Source organism: Rhinolophus ferrumequinum, chromosome 25 (assembly GCF_004115265.2).
Source record: "Rhinolophus ferrumequinum isolate MPI-CBG mRhiFer1 chromosome 25, mRhiFer1_v1.p, whole genome shotgun sequence".
NCBI classification, from domain to species: Eukaryota; Metazoa; Chordata; class Mammalia; order Chiroptera; family Rhinolophidae; genus Rhinolophus; species Rhinolophus ferrumequinum.
Genome location: NC_046308.1, coordinates 36373293 through 36397616, shown reverse-complemented (window position 1 = coordinate 36397616; position 24324 = coordinate 36373293). Strand labels below are relative to the sequence as shown.

The window sequence follows — 24324 nt, the reverse complement described above, 5'->3', positions numbered from 1 at the left end:
TTTGAAATGATTTGGCATTTTGATTAAACACCAACTGACTGATATATTTGGGTCTGGACACCATATTTTGCTCCATTGATTTATATGTCAATACTTATGCCAATTGTGTGCACTCTTGATTACTATGATTTACAATACTTATCACAATTTTTTTATACACACAGGTTGTATGTTTCTGTATCTACTATATTCACTATGTGCCTATGCTGTTCTTCTTCATTTCCAAAATGCCCCACCTGCCCCATTATTATTCAAGTTAATGCTTTGACGCTTCATTTCCTTCAATCTCCTTCAAATATTTCCTAGATGCTATTTATATTTAATTTCTGTAGTGGAATAGTTCAATAGAATTTGGTAACTGAAAGAGCAACAGTTTTGGCACTTTTATCCCTTTGTATCTAGCAGGACAATGGTATTAAGAAGTAGCTTTTACAAGTGCTATCTCTAGGTCTCTTTAAATTTACGATCTCTATAAATGCCATTGTTTGTTATTGTGAAATAATTCTATCATGCTCAATAAAAGATTTATATAAATCATCTGAAGACTATCATTCTTGGACTTATTGTGGAGATGTAGGAAAGGTGGTGATTAACCTTTACTGATTTGGCCCATTGATGCTACTTTTTAGGAGAAGTTTTCTTTTCCATATTTAGGAAACAGATGTTTAACAGCCAGCACAAACCAAAGGATGCCATGACCATAACTATGTAGGCTTTACCTGTTGTCATGCAGCCATCTAGCCAACTGTCCCCTTGTACCTTTCCCTAAGGAAAGAAGAGTCTGTGAGACTGTGCCTTCTTGGAATTTTGCTACATCTTTATGTTTATACCTCATGTCTCTGTCCGGTCCCCAAAAGATGGTTTGCCAGCCAAGGAAGGGTAAGATTTCTCACGTGAGGAACAACCTAAGACAGGTGGAACCGTGTGGGAACCCCCAATGAGCTACTATGGAAAATATGGAAAGGAGCATTGCCTCCCCATCCCCCTGCTTAAAGGAAGCCACTGCTGACACTGGCTTTCCCTTCTTACCTGATTGTGAGAGAATTTAGGAGAGCGATTAAATCAGCTCTCCCTGTTTAGTTCAACAACAAAGTTTTATCATGAGAGACTTATCCCCAGGAGTGTACAGACCTTAAATAAGTCATCATAGGACTTTCTGCTCTGGCTGTTTGCAGGCAGGCATAATTGGATTAAATCACCTTTGTGATATGATGGATGAGTTTCACAGACCGTAGATAAGATAATTTTTAGTCCTTTGTATAATCAATAAAAGCCACCAGTCGGCCGGATTTTGCGCTCCAGTCTTTCATGACTGTGAGACCCTTGGCTCTCTGGGATTCAACTGCATTAAGTTTCTGTTTCTTTCTTTCTTAAAACTTAACCTAAACCCGCGCCTTCTCATTCCCTTACTGCCCGTGTTGTGCTGGACGAAACATTTACCAGCCTTGTTTCCTAAGATACACTGTCAACCAGGTAATTTTACTGGAAACTTTCACAGACACTTAACCCAACATTTCCAAAGTTAGACTCTTCATTCTATTCTAAAACATACCCTTTTTACTTTCTCTGTTTGAAGAGTTATATCACAACTACCAAAGGATAGTAAACTTCCATCAACTTTGCCTACTGACACAATTAAATTGGCTACTATTTGCCATCCATTGCAGCACTCAGTCCCCACTGCTACTAGCTGAACATGGATTTTCATGTTTTTGTTTGTTTGTTTTTTGCAGTTGAAAAAGTTCCTTAATTGATCTTTCTGTCCTAAAGCTTACCTTTCTCCAATTGGCTTCCACATTGCTACTAATTATATCTCTAAATATAAATGCTGTCATACTAGTTTTACACTACTGAATTTCAATAACTCTCTTACACTTGCAAAGTAGAAATCCTCTTCCAAATGTTGTACACAAATTCCTTTATGTTTCAATCTATTTTCCTGATTTTACTTCTTATGCTTCTTTTATATCGGAACTACAAGCTCCTTGAAAATGGGGTCTATGTCTGTTTAATCTTTGTATTCATAGTTTATAGAATAAAATAGCCAATCAATGCATATTTATACCTCATATATTGAACGGATAAATAAATGGATTCAAGCAGGATAATTCTACCCTTTCTTTTTTTATAAATTTATTTTTATTAATTGCGATGACACTGATTAATAAAATTATGTAGGTTTCAACTGTACAATTCTGTAACATCATTTGCATATTGCACTGTATTCATGACCCAAAGTCAAATTTCCTTCCATCACCATATATTTGACCCCCTTTTCCTTTTTCTACTTCCTCCTCCCCCTTTCCCTTTGGTAACCACTAAATTGTTATCTGTATCTATGAGTTTTTGTTTGTCTTAATTGTTGTTTTTAGTTTTATATCCCACATATGAGTGAAATCATATGGTTCTCAACTTTTTCTGTCTGGCTTATTTCACTTAGAATGATAATCTCAAGATACATCCATTTTGTTGCAAATAGCAGTATTTCATCTTTTCTTATTCCATTGAATATATGTGCCACATCTTTACCCAATCATTTATCAAGGGACCCTTTGGTGGTTTCCATGTCTTGGCCTCCATGAATAATGCTGCAATGAAGATAGGGGTACATATGAGGTCTGACCATTAAGTTCCTGAACTCATCCTAGAAAAAGTGTACATAACTCATTGCTGAATATCACTAGGGTCACCTTTGAAGTATTCCCCTTGGGAAGCTATTCACTGATGCCAGTGCCTAGTTCACCTTTCAAAGCAATTTTGGAACTCTTTTTCTGGAATGGCCATCAGAGCTGTCGTCGTATTACCCTTGATGTCCTGAATGTCATCAAAATGTCTTCCTTTCAATATTTCCTTTATCTTTAGGTAAAGAAAGAAGTCATTGGGGGCCAGATCAGGTGAATAGGGAGGGTGTTCCAATACAGTTATTTGTTTACTGGCTAAAATCTCCCTCACAGACAATGTTGTGTGAACTGGTGCATTGTTATGACGCAAGAGCCATGAATTGTTGGTGAAAAGTTCAAGTCATTTTCATCTAACTTTTTCACTCAGACTTTTCAGCAATTCCAAATAGTAAACTTAGTTAACAGTTTGTCCAGTGGTACAAATTCATAATGAATAAAATCTCTGATATCAAAACAGGTTAGCAACATCTTTTTGACTCTTGATTTGGATGGACGGAAATTTTTTATTCATGAACAATTGGCTGACTTCCATGGTGCACTTTGACGCTTTGTTTCAGGGTCATATTGGTACACCCATGTTTCATCACCAGTGATAAAATGGCCCAAAATATCGTCTTTCCTCTCCAAAAGTTCTTGGCAAGCTTCGACTCTCCTTTGCTTTTGTTCATTGGTGAGCTCCTTCAGGACCATTTTTGCACACACCTTTCTCATGACAAGATTTTTAGTTAAGATTTTCCTGTTCCTCTATCGATGTTTTCTTGGTCTGCTATGCTTCTCACAGTCAGCTGACAATTTTGATGCACAATTCGATGAATTTTTGCAATGTTTTCATCAGTTCTGCTTGTTACTGGCCACATTGACCTCTCTTCATCAGTGACGCGTTCTCTCCTCTCATAAAAAAATTATTTAATCTACTTGTACACTGCTATTTTCTTCATGGCATTATCCCCATAATCTTGGATTCATTTCACTTCCACTCTTGCCAAGTTTAACAAGAAATTTAATGTTTGTTTTTTGCTCTAATTCAAGCTCACATATTCTCAAGATGGCACACAAAAACACACAATAATGAATGCCACTCAGCAAGACACCTCCACATGCCGACATGAACACAGCTGTGAGACACTGATACACCAAGATTATGAAAACTTATTGAGCTGTTTGTACAGTGCTGCCAATGTAAGTGCACGGTAGCAAATTCGTGAACTTAATTGTCATACTGAGTATATCTTTACAAATAAATGTTTTCAGATTTTTCAGGTAGATACCCAGAAGAGGGATTGGATTGCTGGGTTACATAATTCTATTCTTAATTTTTTGAGGAAATTCCATACTGTTTTCCATAGTGGCTATAACAATTTATGGTATTTTACCGTGTATAATGCGCACCCATGTTTTTGGCCCAAACTTTTGGGAAAAAATGTTTCATTTTAATTTTTTATTTCAAATTTTTATTTGTTTACATAGTGCTTTGTAACTATTTGTTTTTTGTATTACAAAGAAATTTTAGCATTTATTTTTTAACAAATTATGGTACAAGAAATTTTACATAACAAGTAGTTACAAAGCAAAAAAACAGATACAAGGTACAAGAATTTTTATGTACTGGTAGCAAATTTATAATATTTATGCATCATAGAAGGCCAAGAATGCTTCATCATTGCAAGTTCATCGTAAATTCAACAAAACTGATTATCCTATTCCAGGGTATTATTTTAAAAATTGATATCATTATTGATTTCTAGAGTTACACTTTTAACTCATAAACATATATAAAAGAATTAAAAACATTTATGTAGATATGGAATTAGTACTCCCCATGTATAACGTACATCCTTTTTTTTCCCTCACAAATCTGGGCAAGAAATTGTACATTATGGTACATTCTCACAAGCAGTGTATGAGGGTTTCTTTTTCTCCACAATCTCTCCAACACTTGTTATTGTGATGTTGATTATAGCCATTCTAACAGGTGTGAGGTAGTATCTTATTATGGTTTTGATTTACATTTTCCTGATACCTACTGAAGTTGAGAATCTTTACATATATCTGTTGACTGTATGTCTTCTTGGGAGAAGTCTCTGTTCAGGTCCTCTGCCTATTTTTTAATTGGATTGTTTGGGTTTTTTATTATTGAGTTATGTTAGTTGTTTATGTATTTTGGGTATTGGCCACTTATCAGAGGTGTTGTTTGCATATATCTTCTCCCATTTTGTTGGTTGCCTCTTTGTTTAATTGATGGTTTCTTTTGCTGTGCAGAAGCTTTTTAAAAGTAAAATTTCAGAAAAGAAATGAAAAAAATTCCATTTGCAATTACAACATAAAGAATAACAAAGCTAGGAATAAACTTAACAAAGGATGGGAAGGATTTATAGAAGGACTTATACACTAAAAACTACAAGATATTATTAAAAGAAATTGAAGAAGACACACACACAAAATGGAGAGGTATTCCATGTTCATGGATTGGAAGAATCAACATACTTAAAATGGCCATATTACCCCAAATCATACACAGATTTAGTGCAACCCCCAACAAAATCCCAATGGCATTTTTTAAAGAAATAGAATACAAAATTATCAGAATTGTAGGGCATCACACAAGACCCCAAATAGCCAAAGCCATGCTGAGAAAAAAAAAGAAGGCTGGAGGTATCACACTCCCTAATTTCAAATTGTACGACAAAGCAACAATAATCAAAACAGCATGGTATTGGCATAAAAACAAGCACACAGACCAATGGAGCAGAACTGAGAATCCAGAAATAAACCCACATATATATGGGCAGACACACACACACAAAAAGTAAAACAATTAAGTTCGCAAATTTTCCAGTGTAAGCGCATGGTGGAAAGTTCGGGAACTTAATTGTCTGTCCTTTTCCATATATTTGCTTATTCATAGCCCAAGACTCACCTCTCCAGATAGTGTTGTGGGGAAAGAGTCCCAGAGAGCAATTTCCAGGCTCTTGGCCCCACGTGGAGAGGTGCTGGCTCAGATAGTGAATGACCATTAACTGTGATTAGTTGGCTGTCAGCTTTAACAGGTTAGCCAATTGGCTACTGATATAACTGCTAGCACTGCGTTGATTGGTTGGTTGGTTGGCAGGCAGAAAAACAGATGGCAAACTGCAGATCGTGGGGATTCTACCCCGTGTGTCTCGCCTGGCCGCCAGCCAGGATATAGTTGTATGACTCCCCTATCTATGGCTCCGTGGGTGTTCCTTTTTGGCCTCACCATATCCTGCGTTCTTATGTAGGGAGCGGGGGCAGAGACCCCACATGAGTCCCTGCGTGACAGTGTCCAAAATTCATTTTATATTTTAAGTCAAAGAAAAGTGAATTGCATGCATTATAGTCACATAAGAATACTGCCTAACACATAGTTCTAAAATTGGGAGACACAATTTTCTGAAGGTATATTTTTGTCTCTAAGATTATTTGCTTATTTTTTGTATGTTTGTTATTTGTCCCATTTACTTAAAAAATTTTATATTTGCTAAAAATAGAAGCTTTGCATTTAGGATAAAAGACCAGGAGCTCTATAAATATAGAAGGAAAATCTAGATAGTTGTATCAGTGACCAATACAAACAGTGCATACAGTGCATAAGTGGACATAGGGTTGCTTTCAAAAATTTTAGAGATCAAAGTGAAAAAAATTAAAGATTAGCTCATAAATGTGAATAAAGCCATTATTCTTGATCATTTCTGGTCTATATTTTCTAGTGTAAAAATTTCACCATACTATATTATATAATGAACTGTGAATATTACAAGTGATTTTTTTTCAATGTAGAACATTTAAAAATTGAAAAAAGAGCCTTTTATAATCTTTGATTTAAATTGCACAAAATAAAAAATAAGAGTATTGGGGCGGAGGGGTGGCTCAGTTGGTTAGAGCACGAGCTCTGGGAAACGGGGCTACCGGTTCCATTCCCACATGGGCCAGTGAGCTGCGCCCTCTGCAACTAGAGCGAAGTGGATGAGCTGCCCCTCGGCTCCCTGGTGGCCAGATGGCTCAGTTGGTTGGAGCACAGGCTCTCAACCACAAGTTTGCCTGGTGAACAACACCTCCTCCCCCACAAGCGATGGTGGGCAGCGCCCCCTGCAACTAACAAAGGGCAACTGGACCTGGAGCTGAGCTGCACCCTCCAGAACTAAGATTGTAAGGACAAGTTGACTTGGAAAAAAAGTTCTGGAAGTACACACTGTTCCCCAATAAAATCCTGTTCCCCTTCTCCAATTATTAAAAAAAAAAGAGTATTATACTGGATAGTAATTTTGGGAACTATTTATATAGAGAATAGAAGTAAACTACTTTTCTGATGATTTACTTGATAGAACATAAAAAGAAGACTGGGCCATTATCCTTCTTCTTAGACAGTCCCTATTAAATGACTGCTTAGTATAGGATTCTGACGAGAACTGCACAGGGAAAAATTTTAAATTCATTATATTTTCATTAAAAATTAAAATTGGGTAATTGAAATAGTCCTAAAAATTATAATGTTCATGTTGGTGGTTTAATTTAACTATAAATGAGAAAAAGAAGCTAGCTCTATCTGTCCTTTTTTGAATATTTACTCCGGATGAATACTGATTATTCTTCAGCTTTAAGCAGAGCATTCTTCACTTCCTTGTTCCTCAGTGTGTACACCACAGGGTTCTGAAGGGGGGTCTGCCCCGTGTAGAAAACTGCCACAACCCCATCCACAGCATCGTTGGAGCTCGGTCTCAGGTAAATGAAAACAACGGGGCCAAAGAAACAAAGGACCACAATGCAGTGGGAGGTGCAGGTCTGAAAGGCTCTGCGTCTCCCCTCTGAAGTGGGGATCTTTAAGACTGAACAGATGATGGGCACATAGGACAGCATTATCAGGAGAGAGCAGCCTGAGGCTACTACCCTGATGTTAACAAAGATCACTGTCTCATTGGCGGAGGTGTCTGCACTGGCCAATTTGAGGATGGGCGGTGCATCGAACAAGTAATGCTGGATCTGGCTGGGGCCACGGTAGGGCAAACGGAACGTCAGTGTGGTCTGGACAGCAGAGTGCAGAGAGCCACTTGAGCAACGTGTTTGTGGCCAGGAGGGCACACGTTCTCCCACGCATCATGCTGGTGTACCTGAGCGGGTAACCGATGGCCAGGTAGCGGTCATAGGACATAACTGTGTAGAGGAAACACTCGGTGCTCCCCAGGAAGTGGAAGAAGGAGGGCTGGGCCACGCAGCTGTGAAAGGAGATCTCTCTGCCTCCTGGGAGACCAAGGTCATCAGCATTTTGGGCACAGTGACTGTAGAGAACCACATGTCAATGAAGGACAGGTTGGTCAGGCAGTAGTACATGGGGGTGTGGAGGTGGGAATTTGTCTTGATCACCAGCAAGATGAGGAGGTTCCCCCCCCCACACAGTGAGTACGTACATCACCAGGAAGAATCCAAAGAGGGGGATGGATGTCTAGCGCTGGTGCATGCGGAAGGCCAAGGAGGATGAACTTTGTCAAGTGGCTCACGTTTGTCATTTCCTCTAATATATGGGGCTCTCTCTATAGGGAGAAAAAGCAAATCCAACATTTACTAGAATGTATTTCATATGAAATATGGCAACTACATTTTGTCTGATCAAGGATATGAGGATTAAGTTTTTCTTTATCCTTTTCATAGCACTTTTGCTTTACTATGGGGCTTTTAGGAGGAATGGTTGTTTCCTTATTACGATACCAAAATCAGCCAAATGGAAAAGAATTGGCTAAATAATAAAGAGGAGTAAATTCATATAAAATCAGCCAAATAGAACACAGGAGTAAATTTTGTGTTCTGTTTTCGGTAGAATTATAAAATATATACCCAACTACTAATAGTAACTTTCCAGGGTTGGCAAGGTCTCCCAATTATAAGATTTTATTCAAGCATCTTTCTCTTTTTCTTTCTAACATACATGCATATAAAGACATTTAGATAGGCAGACAGGCAGACATACACACACACACACACACACCCTCCACACATACAAATTCAGTCTCTTTGATCAGAGAACTTCCACTATAAATAAAAATTTCTGATGTAATTCTCTTTCTTGATGGCTGAGAAAAAACTGTCCTTCTAAAGCTCTCTGGCCAGCAGCAGATTTGTCAAGGCAAGATTCCAGCAGTGGTCTAGCATTACTAGGAGCCAGGTTCCTCTGTCCTCCCCTAAACAATGCTCCTCTGATTATTTGTGAAATCTGACACCAAACCAATGAAATAATGGTCAGAATACCATCTCTTTCCTCAATTCCTCTTATCCTATGTTTTTTTATTCTTTATAAATTTTTACTATTTCTCCCTCCAGGATTTTAAGCAATCAGTTATCCTCCCTCTAAAGTGTGATCAAATCATCTCACAGTATATTTTGAGATGCTCATTAGAATTAGATCTGCTTAAAAAGTAAGGAGGATTAAACTGTATCTCTGGGGCTTGAGTTCCATATTGAATATTTATATTTTCTATAAAACAGACAGAAATGTGTTTTTAAAAATAGAGAAAAAATATGTAGTCTGAAATAATTTTTATTGTTTCTGTAAGAGACTGTTAGCATGTGAACTGCTATCTTCAGGTCAGGGTTAACAGCCCCTAGCCTGAAACAACATAATTATAAAATTCCAGGATGTGGGCAGTTGCAGCATGGAGACTAGAAGTCCTGTAGCTTATCTTATACTCCTGGTCTCCTTGTCCTGTAGTAAATCTTATACTCTTTGAAGCTATGCAAGTCCTGTAGCTTATCTTATACTCCTGGTCTCCTTGTCCTGTAGTAAATCTTATACTCTTTGAAGCTATGCAAGTCCTGTAGCTTATCTTATACTCCTGGTCTCCTTGTCCTGTAGTAAATCTTATACTCTTTGAAGCTATGTAAGTCCTGTAAGTTTATCTAGTACTCTCAGAAGCTATGGAAGGCCTTGAAAATGCTATATAACCCCTTGGCTTTAAGTGTTTGGGGTCCTTGTTAAAACCCGCTGCGTCGGGCAGAGACTCGGACCCCAGCCGGCTGGAAATAAACCTCGCTGTGTGACTTGCATTATTGTGCGGGTTCTCTGTCTGTCTGAGGGGGACAATTCCGGACCTTAACAGTTTCTAGGATTTCTATTATTCCAGGGATCAGACTGCAAGCTTTTTTTCTGTCTTTCTTATTTAAAGAGTGATCTGAATGTCCCTGCATTTATATATTCAAGGAGAAAAGAAAGGAAATGGTATGAAGAAATGAAGAGAAATGTGGTTGGAGACCTGGACCTCTCTGATAGAAAAGTAGCATTTCTTCACTCGTTTCTAAGATGCTTCTGCTATACGTAGTTATTTCAGCAACATGTTTCCATTTTGGGGTATTTGATTAAAACAGACTTTTCCCCTTGTTTCAACTCAGAGTAGTAATGCTAAGGTTTATTTTAAAAAGCACTTTATTGACTTGTGGTTTTATAGAATTTTGAGTGTTTTATAAAACTATGCAAAGTTGGCCCTGTAAACCATGACTAAGGTAACAAAAACCAAAACTGAAGAAGAAAAACAAAACTATGACCATCAACACATCGTAATCACCCCAAAATTTCCAACAATGAAAAATGCTAAGGTTTTGCTAATTTTTACTACTTACCCATTTTATACTAGGTTTTGGATCGTAAGGCAAAATTCAAGATTAAAAGAAACTCTCCTTCTTTGATGAATAGGATGCTTCTTTTTCTTGAATAGATGTAACCACAAGAACAGGATATAGAAAGAAATTCACGTTAAATAATAGAGCTTAAAATTGATTTGATATCTCAGGAGATGTTGCTTTGGCCCTTGAGTCCTCATGGATGAAAATAATGTTCCCACATTATGATATATACTCAGATTTTTTCCAAATGCCTTTAAGTTGGTTTTGAGTTTGATGAGTCATCCTTCAAAAATGAATTTCCAAAATAAATAACCATGGCAGAGTTTGAAAATTCCTTGTACTTGGAACGATTTAGTTGTGTTTTATTTTGTTTTATTCTCTGATTTCTTCTTTCAATTCAAAAGTAGAAAATAATGGGCTTTCATTCCAAAAGGGACAATTCTCTGGTGAGGTTCACAGTCTCTTTCATGAATAATTTGCTCTCTGGTGATTATAGTCAGTCATCAAAAGGAGCTCTGGAACTTTTTTGCTCGACTCCTAGATAAACATCTTACTAATTAAACTTCTCCCTCAGGGGCTTGACTGTGCGAGTCAAGGGGCAAGAATGTGTGAGTTCCTAGTCAAGAATGGATGCTACCTCACCTTGTCTGATTCAGAGATTCTTTTCAGGGACTTCTGCCTTTGTACCTTCTGTTCTCTAAACTTAGAACATATGAGGTTTTCTGTGAAAGTTCTTTTAAAACGTGAATTAATATAACAAAAGAGAGAGAAATATGCTTTTCTTCTGAAATTAATTTGTCTTAGTTATCAGGGAAAGTACCTTATGAAATCAAGAAGAAAACGTGGTCTAACACAATAGAAGCCTTTTAAAAGCACTGTTAGTTTTGGAGAAAGAAAATTGTAGCTTCACAAGCCTTTTGTGCTAATAGAAATGTTCTCACCAGTATATGGACAATATTGCTCTCCATAGGATGGATTTTGAGGAACTGAAGCCCCCTGAATTTATATTTCTCTAATTAACCTATCAGATTACCCAATTTTCTCACATTGGGATCCGTTCAGTATAAGGCGTATATAATCAATGTAAAATCACAATGCTATTTTGAAAGGCTACCTCAAGCATTATTTGCTCCAGTTAATATATTTCAAAATCTCTTTATAAAATACATACCAATAATTTTAATAATTTAAACTTGTATCCAACTTCTTTTATATACCATTATGAATGCTATTGACTTCTATTTGATTCTTTTTAGTTATATAGGTATAAAATCATTATTATCTTTATAGAATACTGATTTTGTCTTTTCCTTTCCAAAAGTAAACTCCCATGAATTTTCTTTCTTATCTTACTGCATTAGCCAAGACCACTACTGTCACCCAACTACTATTTTTCAGAGATTACTTAGACCTCTTAAGAGTGCTGCATGACTTGTTTTTTTCCTTCAAGAGGTCAATAATGACATTTGTTTTTGTTTTTTTTTGTTTTGTTTGTTTGCTTTTATTAGTTTCAGGCACACAAAACAATGTAATAGTTAGTGTTTATCATTTATATCCCTCACACTGTGTGACCCCTTGTCCCCCATCCACTATCCCTCTGACATCGCACACAGCCATTACATTTCCACTGTCTCTATTCCTAATGCTGTACTCCGCTTCTTGTAACTATGTATATACATATACATATAAAATTGTAGTTGACATTCATTATTATTCAGCTTCATCTTCAGGTGTACAGTGCAGTCATCAGGCATTTACATCATCCCTGAGGTGGTCTCCCTAACAAGACAAGTGTCCATCGGATACCCTATAAAATCTTTACAACATTATTGATTACATTCCCCAAATTGACTTTCATATCCCCGTGGCAATCTTGTGGTTACTGACTGCTTTCTAATCCCCTCACCTTCCCCCTAATCCCCACCCCGCTCCCATCTAGCAACCCACAGATTTTCCTCTGTCTCTGAAACTGTTTCTAATCAGTTAATTCACTTATTCTTTTCTTTAGATTTCACATATAAGTGAGAGCATATGGTATTTGTCTTTCTCTGTCTGACTTATTTCACTTAACATAATGTTCTCTAGGTCCATCCATGTTGTTGCAAATGGTAAGATTTCTTTCTTCTTTATGGCAGCGTAATACTCCATTGTATAAATGTACCACAGTTTCTTAATCCAGTCATCTACCGATGGGCGTTTCGGTTGTTTCCATGTCTTGGCTGTTGTGTATAGTGCTGCAATAAACATAGGAGTGCATACATTTTTTTGAATTAGAATTTTGGATTTCTCCGGATAGATACCTAGGAGTGGAATTGCTGGATCATAAGGTAGTTCCATTTTCAGATTTTTGAGTTACCTCCATACTGTTTTCCATAGTGGCTGCACCAATCTGCAATCCCACCAACAGTGCACAAGGGTTCCCTTTTCTCCACATCCTCGCCAGCACTTGTTTGTTGATTTATTGATGATAGCCATTTTGACTGGGGTGAGGTGGTATCTCATTGTGGTTTTTATTTGCATTTCTCTGATGGTTAGTGAGCTTTAGCATTTCTTCATGTCTGTTTGCCATCTGTATGTCCTTTTTAGAAAAATGTCTCTTCATGTCCTCTGCCCATTTTTTAATTGGTGTGTTTGTTTTTTTGGAGTTGAGTTGAGTGAGTTTTTTATAAATTTGTGATATTAACCCCTTATCAGATATATCATTGGCAAATATCTTTTCCCATTCAGTAGGATCCCTTTTTGTTTTATTGATGGTTTCCTTTGCTGTGAAAAAACTTTTTAGTTTGATGTAATCCCACATGTTTATTTTTTCTCTTACTTCCCTTGTAAGGAAGTATATTCCCTTGCAAGGGGATATATCAGTAAAAATCTTACTCTGGGTAATGTCTGTGAAGTTTTTTCCTATATTTTCTTCTAGTAATTTTATAGTTTCAGATATTACATTTAAGTCTTTAAGCCCTTTTGAATTTATTTTTGTATATGGTGTAAGAAAGTAGTCCAGCTTCATTTTTTCTGTATGTGTCTGTCCAGGTTTCCCAGCACCATTTATTGAATAGACTGTCTTTACTTCACCGTAAATTCTTGCTTCCATTGTTGTAGATTAAATGGCCATATAGGCATGGATTTATTTCTGGGCTCTCCATTCTGTTCCATTGATCTATGTGTCTGTTTTTATTCCAGTATCACACTGTTTTGATTACTGTAGCCTTGTAGTATAATTTCATGTCAGGTATCATTATACCTTCCATTTTGTTCTTATTTCTCAAGATTGCTTAGGCTATCTGGGGTCTTTTATAGTTCCATACAAATTTTAGGATTATATGTTCTATTTCTGTGAAAAACGTCGTTGGTAGTTTGATAGGAATTGCGTTGAATATGTATATTGCCTTAGGCAGTATGGATATTTTAACTATATTAATTCATCCTATCAATGAACATGGTATGTGTTTCCATCTATTTGTATCTTCTTTCATTTCTTTCTTCAGTGTCTTATAACTTTCTGAGTACAGATCTTTTACTTCTTTGGTTAAATTTATTCCCAGGTATTTTATAGTCTTTGAAGCAATTGTAAATGGGACTGTATTTTTAATTTCTCCTTCTGATGTTTTATTATTGGTATATACAAATGCAACTGGTTTGTGAATATTAATTTTGTATCCTGCTACTTTACTAAATTCATCTATCAGCTCTAATAGTTTCTTGGTGGAGTCTTTAGGGTTCTTTATATATAGTATCATGTCATCTGCATATAATGATAATTTTACTTCCTCCTTACCGATTTGGATGCCTTTTATTTCTTTTTCTTGTCTGATTGCTGTGGCTAGAACTTCCAGCACTATGTTGAATAGAAGTGGAGAAAGTGGGCAACCTTGCCTTGTTCCTGATTTTAAGGGGAATAGTTTTAGCTTTTCCCCATTGAGTATGATGTTAGCTGTGGGTTTATTATATATGGTCTTTATTATGTTGAGATATGATCCCTCTATTCCCACTTTCTTAATGGTTTTTATCATAAGTGGCTGCTGGATTTTGTCAAATGCTTTTTCTGCATCTATTGGTATGATCATGTGATTCTTATTTTTCATTTTGTTAATGTGGTGTATCACATTAATTGATTTGCAGATGTTGAACCACCCTTGCATACCAGGGATGAATCCCACTTGATCATGGTGTATGATCTTTTTAATGTATTGCTGAATTCTGTTCACTAATATTTTGTTGAGGATTTTTGCATCTATATTCATTAGAGATATCGGCCTGTAGTTTTCTTTTATTGTAGTGTCTTTGTCTGATTTTGAGATAAGGGTGATAGTGGCCTCATAAAAAGTGTTTGGGAGCCTTCCCTCCTTCTGGATTTTTTGGAAGAGCTTGAGGAGAATAGGTGATAATTCTTTTTTGAATGTTTTGTAAAATTCACCTGTAAAGCAATCTGGTTCAGGAATTTTGTTTGTTGGGAGTTTGTCGATTACTGATTCAATTTTCGTGGTGGTAATCAGTCTATTCAGGTTTTCTGTTTCTTCTTGAGTTAGACTTGGAAGGTTGTATGCTTCTAGAAAATTGTCCATTTCGTCTAGATTGTCAAATTTGTTGGCATATAGTTGCTCATAGTGACTTCTTAAAACTTTTTGTATTTCTGCGGTGTCTGTTGTCACTTCTCCTCTTTCATTTCTGATTTTATTAATTTGGGTCCTCTCTCTTTTTTTTTAATGAGTCTGGCTAAAGGTTTGTCAATTTTGTTTATCTTCTCTAAGAACCAACTCTTGGATTCATTGATCTTTTGTATTGTTTTTCTGGTTTCTATTTCATTTATTTCCGCTCTGATCTTTATTATCTCCTTCCTTGTACCCCCTTTGGACTTATTTTGCTGTTCTTTTTCCAGATCCCTTAAGTGTGAAGATAAACTGTGGATTAGTGATTTTTCTTGTTTCTTTAGGTAGGCCTGCAATGCTGTGAATGTCTCTCTTAGGACTGCTTTCACTGCATCCCATAGATTTTGGGTCGTCGTGTTTTCATTTTCGTTTGTCTCAAGATATCTTTTGATTTGTTCCTTGATCTCATGGTTGACCCATTCGTTATTTAGTAACATGTTATTCAGCCTTCATGAATTGGTGTGTCTTCCAGTTTTTTCCTGTAGTTGATTTCTAATTTCATAGCACTGTGGTCAGAGAAGACAATTGGTATGATTTCAATTTTCTTAAATTTATCAATATTGTTTTGTGGCCTAACCTGTGGTCTATCTTGGAAAATATTCCATGTGCGCTTGAGAAGAATGTGTATTCTGCAGCTTTGGGGTGAAATGCTCTGAAAATATCAATTAAATCCAAGTGGACCAATGTGTCATTTAAGGCCGTTGTTTCCATATTGATTTTCTGTCTGGAAGACCTGTCCCTTGTTGTCAGAGGTGTGTTGAAGTCCCCTACTATGATAGTGTTACTGTTGATCTCTGTCTTTATGTCAGTCAATATCTGTTTTATATATTTAGGTGCTCATATGTTGGCTGCATAGATGTTTACTAGGGTTTTGTCCTCTTGTCGGATCGATCCCTTTATTATTATATAGTGCCCATCTTTGTCTTTTAATATATTCTTCATGTTAAAATGTATTTTGTCAGATATAAGTATTGCAACTCCATATTTTTTTCTCGTTTCCATTTGCATGAAATATCTTACTCCAACCCTTCACTTTCAGCCTGTGTTGGTCTCTTGATCTGAGGTGACTCCCTTATACAGGTGACTCTCTTATACTGAGGTTATCTCTGTATACAGCATATGCAAGGGTCTTGCTTTCTTATCCACTCAGCCACCCTATGTCTCTTGATTGGAGCATTTAATCCATTTACATTTAAAGTGATTATTGACAGGTACATAATTATTGCCAATTTTTATATTTGTAGTTAGATTGTTTTCATCTTTCGTCTGTTTACCGAAGTCCTTTTAATATTTCCTGCAATGCTGGCTTGGTGGTAATAAATTCCTTTAGCTTATTCTTTTCTGGGAAGCTCTTTATCTCTCCTTCAATTTTAAATGGTAGCCTTGCTGGATAAAGCTATCTATGTTGTAGGCCTTTGTTTTCCATCAATTTGAGTATCTCCTGCCACTCCTCCCTGGTCTGCAATGTTTCTGTAGAAAAGTCATTTGATAGTCTTCCAGTCTATGTAACCCTCTGTCTTTCTCTGGCTGCTTTTAGGATTCTTTCTTTGTCTTTGACCTTTGCCATTCTGTTTGGGTGATCTCTGCTAACTTGTCTTCTAAGTTGCTGATTTGATCCTCTGCTTCATCAAACCTGGTGGTAATTCCTTCAAGTGAGTTCTTTATTTCAGTAATTGTATTTAGTTCTAACTGGTTGTTCATTATGATTTCTCTATCCTTCTTTATGTTGTCACTAAGCTCCTTAAACATTCTTATCATCAGTGTTCTGAACTCTGTCTCTGATAGGTTGGTTACCTCTATTTCATTTGGTTCGAATTCTGGAGTTTTCTTTTATTCTTTTATTTGGGACATGTTTCTTTGTTTCCCCATTTTGCCTGACTCTCTGTGTTTGCTTCAATGTATTAGGTAGATCCCCTAGGGTTCTTAGTTCTTGCTGGGTTATCTTATGTAGTATGTGTCCTTCATATTTGACTTGCACCACTTCCTTCTTCTCCTCTGTGTGTGCTCCAAAGGTGATTTTTGTGTTGTTTATATTGTCCTGTTAAAGTTGAGCTTTAATTGCTTTTAGCTTGTGAGTAGGTGGAGTTGACTCCTAAGCTGACTAGTTGTGAGACATGGCTCTGCCCACAGCAGGATGTTCTGCTGCGTGAGGGTTGACCACTTAAATGAGGTTTGGCCTCTATGGGCTCTTGTGCCTGTAGAGAATTCCCTCTGGATGTGTCACTTGTAGGTCAAACCCGATAGTACCCTGGCTTGGTCTGGGGTCAGCCTCTGAGTGTGTAGAATCTTGTGCCTCTTAAGCTGGGCCCTGGTGTAGGCGAATTTCAGAACAAAGCAAATCACCAAGCACAAGAACAACAACAACAAAGAAAAAACCAAATACATTCACATGTAAAAACAACTGATGACCCACACTCAACATAGGGAAAGATATCAAAGATATAAAAATAAAACAAAACAAAAAAACAGCGCCAGTCTTGGCTTAAGCCCACCAAGTAATCTCCAGGTTGTCCTCTGCTGTACCAAAGAATCCTCTGCATATTGTGCAGGCAGAGCTGGTCAGCTGGTGCCCAGAGTTACCTTGGGACTGCAGATTTAGATGAGTGGGGCTAAGGGGTCTGGATGGTAGTTTCTACAAAGTCAGTGCAGTTTCTGCTCTTGCCTGCACATATGTTCACTGAGTATCACCACCAGCCCTGTACCCAGTGTTTATGTGTGTGTGTGTGTGTGTGTGTGTGTGTGTGTGTATTTGGCGGGTGGGAGATTTCTGAGCTGGTGAAAGGCCAGAGCTGTGTGTCTGCTACCTGCTGCTGATCCTTGGGTGGGTCTCCCCAGTTGTAATTGCCCTGCCCTAAAAGGCCAAAAATGGTGGGGGCTGGGGATGGAGGGGTCTTCTCTCTCCCAGCTCAGCCGTGTCACACTCTTCCTGCAGGCCGGAAAAGGTGGTGGCTGGGGGTGGAGGAGTGTCTTCTCTCCAAGCTCAGCAAAAATCACACTCTTCCCAGCCTCTTCCCTGGGTCAGAGCTGCAGGCTGGTCCTCCCAGAACCTGAGCACTATGGCTCCTCTGTGATCTGACACTACTCCTCAGTTCAGGGGCCAGTTTAAGTCTCTGGAAGGGCGGGGGTAGGATTGGGAGATTGGGGGGAGGGGCTCAGGAATGGAGTTTGTGTCCTTTGTCTGACCTAAGGCCCAGCTGGAGGTCTCAGCTGAGGTTACTGCCTCAAATGCTGGGTATGTTGACGCCTGGGTGGGAGAGATCAGCTGTGGGACGCAGGGAAAGAGCCCACCTCCTGGCTTTTGTGTTCTCTGTTCTGTCCTGGGATCCCCTGCATCTCTGCAGCAGTTGATGCTGGCTGCATCTCCACAGCTGCATATGCCGCTGCGCTGCGTCTTCACTCCGCTCCCTTCCCTCTTCCCCTCAATAATGACATTTGTTGACTTTAACCTTCTTCAAGAAAAATAGAAATGACCCAACTTTTCAAGCTCTATTTCACTAAAACCCATTGGTTTTCTAAGCAATGAATGAGCCAGAATTTCCAATATCATCAAGAATTCTGCCCTGATAGTCCTTTGCAAATGGAAAAAAAATCACAGCTGAGTCTACCCACACATTCTTTTTTTTATTTTATCTAAAAGCATTTTATTTTATGTGAAATACATATTCATTGTGTCAAATATAGAAAGTAGAAAGCAGAAATAAAAATTGTCCATAATTCAATTACCTTGGAAAAATCACCAGTACCATTTTAATGTGTATCCTTTCCATATTTGACTTAGAAAAACAAAATCATACTTTTCAGTGAATGAAATATCACTAGTATACTTCCATGTCAAGAAACATACTTTTATGTGATCAGTATTTAGTACTGCATAGTTCTCTATATGGATATATCAATATTAATATAAAGAAGATCCCTATGGTTGGGTATTTGGGATATTTCCAATAGAAGTAAGGCATTTTGTGAGAGCAATATCTTAACAATCGACTACTAAGTCTCTAAATATCTTTCTGATTATAGCATTAAACTTTTTCCAAATAAAAGTTTATTTTGTGTCCATTATAAAGCATCAGTTATTTATCTTAAAATGTTTTTTTTTAATCTTCTAATTTTCAAAATAATGCCTTTCATAGTAGAAAATTTGGAAAATATAAAAAAATACCTTGAAGAAAAAAGAAAAATTCTATTCTCACCACACAAAAAACCATAATGACTAACAGTATGTTATTAAGTATTCAATTCTACCTGAAGAATTAAATTTCACTTTACCTTTGGGATTAAGGGAAGTTATTAACACACACTTTGTTGTTTCTCATATTATCCTATTTCTCGTATTCCCCCCCTTTTTTGAATTTTCTGAAATTGTTGGGCTATATTAACATTTTTTCCAAAATGTTTTTTGTCAGTTTCATGTGTACAGAAAACTGTAATAGTTAGACATTTATCATTTATACCTCTCACAAAGTGATAACCACCTCCCCTAATCTACTACCCCACTGACATCGCATACAGCCATTACATTTCCACTGTCTCTATTCCTTATGCTGTACTCCACTTCTTGTGACCATATATATATATATACATATATATATGTATTATAATCGACCTTCATTATTACTTAGCTTCAGGTGTACAGTGCAGTGATTAGGCATCTACAGCATCCCTGAAGTGGTCTCCCTAATAAGACAAGTATTCATCAGATACCCTACAAAATCTTTACAACATTATTGATTATATTCCCCAAATTGTCTTTTGTATCCCCGTGGCAATCCTGTGGTTACCCATTGTACTTTCTAATCCTCTCACCTTCCCCCTTATTTCCACCCCCCCAACTAGCAATCCTCAGTTTTTCCTCTATGTCTCTGAGACTGTTTCTAATTAGTTTGTTCATTTATATACTATTCTTTAGATTCCACATATAAGTGAGATCATGTGGTATTTGTCTTTCTCTGTCTGACTTATTTCACTTAGCATAATGTTCTCTAGGTCCATCCATATCATTGCAAATGGTAAGATTTCGTTGTTCTTTATGGCTGCGTAATACTCCATTGCATAAATGTACCACAGTTTCTTAATCCAGTTGTCTACCAATGGGCATTTCAGTTGCTTCCATGTCTTGGCTATTGTGAATAGCACTACAATAAACATAGGGATGCATAGATTTTTTTCGAATTAACATTTTGGAATTCTATGGATAGATACCCAAGATTGCTTATGACTTCTGTTAATACTCAAGACTAGAGAAGTGTAGAACCCCATGTATTTGCCACCCTCATTCATCACTGGGTCTATTCTGCCAGTGAGCCATTCCTTCAATATTTTTTTTTCAAAAAAATTTTTTTTGCTATATAAGGTCTTTTGTATTTCTGTATGAATTGTATTTTATTCTTAAAGTTTTTTCTGTTTTGTTTATTTCTTTTTAAAATTTTTTATTAAACTTATTGGGGTGACATTGTCTAATAAAATTATATAGGTTTCAAGTGTACAAGTCTATAATACATCATCTATATTTTGCATTATGTGTTCACCACACAAAGTCAATTCTCCTTCCATCACCATATATTTGACTCTCTTTACCCTCTTCTACCACCATCTGGTAACCACTAAACTATTGTCTGTGTCTATGTTTGTTTGTCTTGTTCATTTGTTGCTTCCAATCTGTATGAATTTTAGAATCACCTTGTCACTTTGTACAAAAAAGCCCACTGGGATTTTTATTAGAATTGCATTAAATCTATAGGTCAATTTGAGAGAATTGACATCTTAAAAATATTGTGTCTGACCCATGAATACCATATATCCCTTTCAACAATATCATGCAGTCTCATTTCTTTCAACAATGTCACGCAGTTTCAATATTCAGGTCTAGCACATCTTTCGTCAGATTTATCACTATTTTATAATTTGATGCTATTTTAAATAGTAGTTTTAAATTATCCGTCTTTAATTATGCATTGCTAATGAATAGAAATATAATTGATTTTTGTATATTAGTCACATCCTACAACTTGGCTAAACTCACTCATTAGTTCTTGTAGCTTTTTAAGATATTTTGTCAAATTTTCTACATAGATGATCATGTTGTTTACAAATATAGACAGTTTATTTCTCCTTGGTAATCTGGATGCATTTTATTTATTTTCCTTGGCTGAATGTCCTATCTAGAAATTCAAGTACAATGTTGAATGGAAGTGGTAAGAGTAGACATTGTTCCTAGTCTTAGGAGGAAAACATCCAGTTTTTTTGCATTAAGTATGACGTTAGGTGTGACGTATCTTTTGTTTGTTTTGCTTTTCTCTTTAGTAAGTTGAAAATAATTCCATCTATTCCTAGCTGGCTGAGAGCTTTTATTAGGGATGGATATTTGAATTTGTTAAATGCATTTTCTGCCGTCTATTGAAATAATCATATAGTTTTCCTTTTTCACTTTATTAATATAATGAATTATATTGCTTGAGTTTGGAATGTTAAACCAAACTTACATTTCTGGAATCAACACCATTTGATCATGATGTATAATCATTTTTCATATATATATTATATATATTGAACTTGATTTGGTAAAATTTAAGAATCTTTGTATCTATGGTTATAAAGAATGTTGTATTTATGATTATAAAGAATTGGTGGCTTTTCTCATGTAATGTCTTTGGCTTGTTTACATATCAAGGTAATGGAATCATAGAATGAGTGGAGAAGTTTCTTACTTATTCAATTTTCTGAAATTTGGCATTATTTTTTCACTAAATATTTAGTAGAATTCACCAGTAAAACTTTGTGGACTTGATTTCTAACTTAATTCTTTTGTGGTCAAAAAACATACTCATAACTTTAAGCTTATTGAGATATGTTTTATGGCCTGGATATTTCTGAATATTCCATGTGCACTTGATAAAACCATGTATTGAGTCCATGCAAGGACATTCTATAATGGAGTATTCTATAAATGTTAACTTGTCAATAGATTTAACTTTTCTATAGATTCAGTTTTCCATTTGGTTTCATTTTCTTTCTGCGAGAAAACTTTACTTTAACATTTCTTGTAATCCAGGTCTATTGTTTACAGAATCCTTCCAGTTTTTGTTTTCCTACATAAATCTTTATTTTGCCTTCATTTCTGAAGGATATTTTGTCTAGTCATTAAGATCTAGGTTGACATTTTAATTTCATCCTTTTAAATATGTTGCTCTGTTGTCTTCTCTCTTGAATAGTTTTGATGATAATTATACATTCATTCTTATCTTTGTTCTATATTAATATGTATTTTAAAAAATATGACTGCTTTTAAGATATTCATTTAAGATATGAAGATATATTCTCTATCACTGGTTTTCATCAATTTTCTAATAATGTAACTTGTGTGGTTTTCTTTGTTTATCCTGTCTGAGGTTTGTTCAGCCCCTTGGAACTCTTCATTTATCTTTGTCATCAAAATTAGAAAATTTTCATTTATTATTTCTTTAAACATTTTTTTCTATGTTTCTCCTTCCTTCTTAGATGCCTATAACATATGATAGACTTCTTGACATTGTCCTACATGTCACTGACACTTTATTTCCCCTCTGATCTTTTATTCTCTATTCTTCATTTTGAATAGCTTCTTTTGCTACAATTTCAGATTCACTGACATTTTCTTCTCCAGTGCCTAATTCGCTAGCATCCCATCCAACAGTTTTAAATTCCAGATATTACATTTTTCTTATCCAGAAGTTCTATTGCATTATTTTGTATCTATTTGTCTCTTCATTATATTCATTTTTCCTTTAGATCATTATTATATATTCAGAGGGTGCCAAAAAATATATACACATTTTAAGAAAGGAAAATTGTATTAAAATTGTAATACTCAATATATACCAATAACACAAGTCACATTTGACTTCTGCAATTACAAGAGATACTCAAAGTGGTTAAAAGTTGTTATCATCAGAGTCCAGCTACTTCTGATTACGGCAAACTACTGCTTGAGCAAAGTTGACCAAAGTGTCCATGTGTATACATTTATATATTTGTTTTAAATGTTTTGTCTCCTAATCTCATCATATCTATTATTTCTGTGTCTGTTTTTGCTGGTTAACTTTCCTTTTGGTTATGAATCATATTTTTCTGCTGTGGATTTCTAGTAATTATTATGCTGAATTTTACATTGTTGATGTCTGGATTTTGTTGTCTTCCTTTAGAGAGTATTAAACTTTATTATGGCATGCATTAAATTCCTTATGATCTACTTGAGCTTCTTGAGAATAGTTTTTAAGTTTGTTAGGGAGGAACTGTAATACTCTAAGGATACTTTATCCCTGTTACAAAGGTGTGACACTTCTTGAGGTATTTACTTAATGTCCAGGTGTTCAACAAGAACTTTCTATTTTGCCTGGCCATAGTTCAAACATTTTTCAACACTGTGTGGCCTTCAGAAGTTTTTCAGTTTACAGATACCAAGCTTATAGCTATTCAACCTAATGGAGTATCATTCTACACATGCACAGATTAGTATTTAGAAAAGACTCAAGGGTGTCCTCATGCAGATTTTTAGAGGTCTTTTTTGGCATAACATCATCATGTCAGGAACTCTACTCCATGACCTCTACATCAGCCTTCCTGATGTCCAAGCTCTGTCTCCTCAAGTCAGCAAAACTGTTGTACTGTGCTTGATATCCTCATTCATGTATCATGATCCAGCATGTGCCTCATAGCAGAAGTGCTGACCTTACTTGTTTTTCCTCTGTCAGAAATTGCAGTCTTGTGCTGCCTGTTGTTCAATAGAGGAAAATACCTGTTTTTATATTTTTGGTTCAGTTTTCTGTTTATTTACGGTGGGAGGATAAATCCAATCTCTGTTATTACATCACAGGCCAGAATAGAAAATCTCTAATTCAATTACTTTTAATTAAATTATTTGCTTATGTTGTGAAATGTCACATATATGGATAAAAATTCATAAGCATAAATGTACAGTTAAAATTTATTAAGAAACAAATACTCATATCACCAGTACCCAAAATAAGAAATTGAACATTTCCAGAAAACTTTGAGCCCTCATATATCCCTTCCTAAAGCCAATCTGCTCCCATTCCACTATCATGATTTCTATGGTATTTTGATGTTATATCTAAACAATAGTTTCATTTGTCTTTTTAAAATACATATTTGTGGAATCATATACTACAATTTAATGTCTAGTTTCTTTTTTTTTAAGTTTATTGGGGTGACAATTGTTAGTAAAATTACATAGACATTAGGTGTACAATTCTGTATTACATCATCTATAAATCCCGTTGTGTGTTCACCACCCAGAGTCAGTTCTCCTTCCATCATCATATGTTTGATCCCCCTTACCCTAATCTCCCACCTCTCTCTGCCCTTACTCTCTG

The 24324-nt window shown here is 36.1% G+C and overlaps 1 pseudogene; it reads right to left on the bottom strand.

Annotated features, from left to right (window-relative positions):
• Positions 1 to 7283: 7283 nt before the first annotated feature.
• Positions 7284 to 8203, bottom strand: LOC117017860 (olfactory receptor 10G7-like; annotated as a pseudogene).
• Positions 8204 to 24324: the final 16121 nt, after the last annotated feature.